Genomic DNA, 3,974 nt, shown 5'->3' with positions numbered 1-3,974 from the left:
TATATATATTATATATATATATTATAATCCTGTGTCTTGTATTTGGGTAACCTTTACTGATATATATATATCAGTTCAGCACTACCAGCTGTTCTGTGGGAGAAAGATGAGTCTTTCTGCTCCCGTAAAGATTTACAACCTCAGAAACCCTGTACAGAGTCACTATGAGTAGGAACCGACTCCACGGCACATAACAACAACAACATTATATATATATTCCCCCCCACACACAATAACCCCCTTTTTTTAAGGAAGTAAAAGAAGAAAAAAAGAGAAAGGTCACCTGAATACAATAAACAGGATTATATATATATATATATTTTTTAGACTTCTCATTCTTTTCTTCAAATTTGGCAAGGAGATGTTGACTTTGGCGTTCATATCTTTCTTAGGTGAAAAAGGTTATTTTGGTATGGGGCTGGGGGTTGTTTGGATAGAGCTGTTTCTATGAGTTTTAGAACTAATCCTTTTATACAGGGTATAATACAGAATCCCATTAGTGTTACTATGCCAAATACGATAATTAGGGAGGTGAGGACTGAAGTCATAAGCCCTTTCCATTTCCCCAATCATTATTCCATGATATCAGAAAAGGGGTCGTCTATGCCTGAATCTTCAGTGAGTTTATTAGCTAAGGTATTCAGCCCTTGTAATGCTTCGGTAATGGTACCATCAGGATCTGCATTGTTGGGAATGAAAATACAACATTGGACTTCAATCACAACCCATCTCCTTTTTCTGCTAATAGTATATCTAGGGCGAACCTCTTTTCCCAGGCCATTTTACTAGTAGGTCCTAATTGTTCTGTTGTTCTTTTTATACTGCCCCTGGTATAATTTACAAATCTTTGTTGATTATAATAGATGTAGTTAATCCAGGCCACATTTTTGTTAATGGTTGACCATCAGAATAATACTGATTCAAACCCTGCAGCTATTTGGTTTCTTGTTTTGAATTTGTTTGGCACCCCTCAGGGAACTCCTATACTGTCTATGTAAACATGGGAATCAAAAGAACCATGGGGAGTAATTACACTTCTCTTGGCTTGAAGCCTGTTTCCTGGAGTTGTTGGTTGATGGAATGCCAGGGTGAAAGGGATAGCCAATTGCACCAAAGAACAGGTACCACTGCAATTTGCCAGTAAAGCCCCAAAGAATTGTTTCCCATAATATTACCAGACATCTGCTCACAGAATAGCTAGCACTGACTTATTTTGCAGCTCTTTAAAGATTTTGTGCTTGCTCTATCCTGTCAGGTTTCTGATGAACATCAAATTCCCCCCATGTCTGGAGAGACACAAAGTGAAACTGACAATTAAGGCTGGAGGCCTAATGGTCCTTGGAGGCTGACCCATAAGGCCCCGGACATTAGGGAACAGTTGTGACAATGAGTTACAAGATTCATTGCCCCAGGCTACAGGGTCCTGGAAGAGAGCTACCATACAATGTATGCCCTGAGAGTCTGAGGACCATCCTAGTGGAAAGGGACCACTTGGGCTTCCATTCTTCCTGTTGCACAGGCATAACAATAGCTCTTATTTAGAGTGCGAACAGAATATTTAATCCATTCCAACCAAGCATTCGCATCCCCTTATCCTGTTTCTATAGCTATAGTTTGTCTTAGGCCTTTAATTTACATAATTGTCACTTTGGAAGGGTCATTTTCTGAACTTAAAGGGGGTTATCAGGTCTGAATCATTTGTAGGATTCTGTGTTTGAGTTCTATCCTTGGTAGAGGTAGGGTTTGAATTTTGTCTAATTCGTTTTAGAGAGAAGACTCCTACAGGATCCTTTCCTGTAATATTGGCTCCCAATCCATAGTTTCTTATTATTGTAGGTTCTATGGTCATGGTTTTCAGATTATCTAAAATTAAGAGTAATGGATTTATTGCATTGTAAGGGTTTGCAATGGAGAGTGGGGTGGACCCTCATACCAGCTAGAAGTCCATTATCGATATTGGGCGATCCACCAAACATCATTCCAGTTATTACAGGGACCCAAGGCACTATATTTATGTTTGTTTCTCACTGTTCTAAAGGGGCAAAGATATTTATCAACATTGGACAATTGTCTTTGAGACTCCTCTTGTCTGCACGGGATAACAGAACAGGGAGAGATGCCATAGTTGTATCTACTATTAACTTGACTGGCTGGTCATAGGCAAAAGCCCTTTGCATCTCCCTCATGGTAATGATACATTTTATCCATATTAGCTTCCAAACCCAAACCATCTTATCAGGGTCAAGTTAGAACCCTTGGGCCCTACACCTCTCTTATTCTGGCTTCATATTTACCCTTGTACCCTGAGTTTTCTCCTACTAAACAGGGATCAAGGAAGTGGGTAAGACATTTCTAGTCCAACAAGAATAGTAATACTGAGAAGAATAGCCTCAAGACAAAGATAAGGATATCAAGACCTGAAACCCCAATTGAAGCAGCTGGCCACAGGCAGAAGAACCATGAAGATAATGTCTAGACAACTGCAGAAGGAACTCCATTTTCAATAAGTCTGCATCCCTTTACTAAAAGTTGATGAATAGTCACCATATCACTCCTCTTAATCAATATGGATTGATTAAGAGGAGTGATACGAATCGGGCTGCGAACCTTAAGGTCAGCAGTTCGAAACTACCAGCTGCTCCGTGGGAGAAAGATGAGGCTTTCTACTCCCGTAAAGATTTACACCCTCGGAAACCCTATGCAGGGTCGCTATGGGTCGGAACCGACTCGATGGCACATAACAACAACAACAACAACAATCAATATGTATTAGCTCATTCTTAGAGGAAGAGAACCCATACCTTTATAAGTCCCAGCGTACACCCATTTTACCAGGTCTGAGAAGCAGCAACTCAGTGGGACTAGTTCTTTAGACCCCCGAAAGCAAGAGGGACCAGGGAAAAATGTGACAATCTGGTAGAGGTATGTCAAGGAAACCTCTCAGATTCTTTCTGGGGTCACTTTGAGAGGTTCCCTAGGTGAGAAATGTGTTTCCCACCAATAACTACATTTCCCTTGGGGAGAGTCCCTTTTTACCAGTTCCTTTATTTGAGTAGTTAGTCCACTCCTCTATGGTTGGCTGTCTCAATGGTCCTGTGTGCCTGGGAAGGGCCCTCACAGTTCAGCTGGAGTCTGTTCTCTTTCCAGGTCTTAATCAGCATCAAGTCTTGTGGTCAGAAGTGATAAACGGTGAATTTGAAGGGATGGGTTTGTACCAAGAGTTGGTTTAATGTCTACAGCATAATATAGTTTTCTTCCTCTTAAAAAGATGAAATGTATACATACCGGGTGGCCCACATTTTAACAACAACAAAAATGTTTTCAATTTAGAAAGAATATTGGTACATCTTTTAAAACAGTATTATGTTCTCAGAAGATCTGAAACATTAATACAAAAATAAAATACAAAGTCTTGAGCAATGTATAATTAAAAAAAAAAAATGGTATCACACCAACCAAACAAATCCTTAACTATACTTTAAATGGATTAATTTACACAATTTTACTGTAGAAAGAATGCCAAAGATATTAAAACACAACAAAATAACTTCTCAATGCCTGATTCATATTTAAGTTTCACCTTGTATGGGTAAACTCAGAATTTTGCATTGTAAGCTCAAACAACCTATGTGTACATTTATCTTAAGAATTCTATTGGAAAAACTACCATATTGGCTGTAGATCATTCTCCCTTCTATGGGGACAAGGTATTGTCTTCTACAGACCACCTCCTTCCCCACCCCACCCTTTTATTATTTTTTTTTTTTCATTTTGGGCATTCCCTCTTAAAATGTCCTACTTTTCCACATTTAAAGCATCTGTTTTTCCTCTGGCTGTTTTTGGGTTCCCCTCCCCTTCTATTTGGTCCTGACTGTGGGAGTCAGGATCCCGAGAGGATTATTCTCTCTTGAGTTACCTGCCTGAAAGTGGTGGTTGTGATGGTGTGTTGTGGATCTTGTTCCAAGGCAGTAAAT

At 39.6% G+C, this 3,974-nt stretch overlaps 1 pseudogene; it reads left to right on the top strand.

Annotated features, from left to right (window-relative positions):
- The window catches only part of LOC102840426, a 10,143-nt pseudogene extending 7,223 nt beyond the window's left edge, over window positions 1–2,920 (top strand).
- Window positions 2,921–3,974: the final 1,054 nt, after the last annotated feature.

The sequence above is a fragment of the Chrysochloris asiatica genome, unplaced genomic scaffold (genome assembly GCF_000296735.1).
Source record: "Chrysochloris asiatica unplaced genomic scaffold, ChrAsi1.0 scaffold00039, whole genome shotgun sequence".
NCBI lineage: Eukaryota > Metazoa > Chordata > Mammalia > Afrosoricida > Chrysochloridae > Chrysochloris > Chrysochloris asiatica.
The sequence above is the reverse complement of the archived record's forward strand: the minus strand, read 5'-3'. Positions and strand labels throughout refer to the sequence as shown.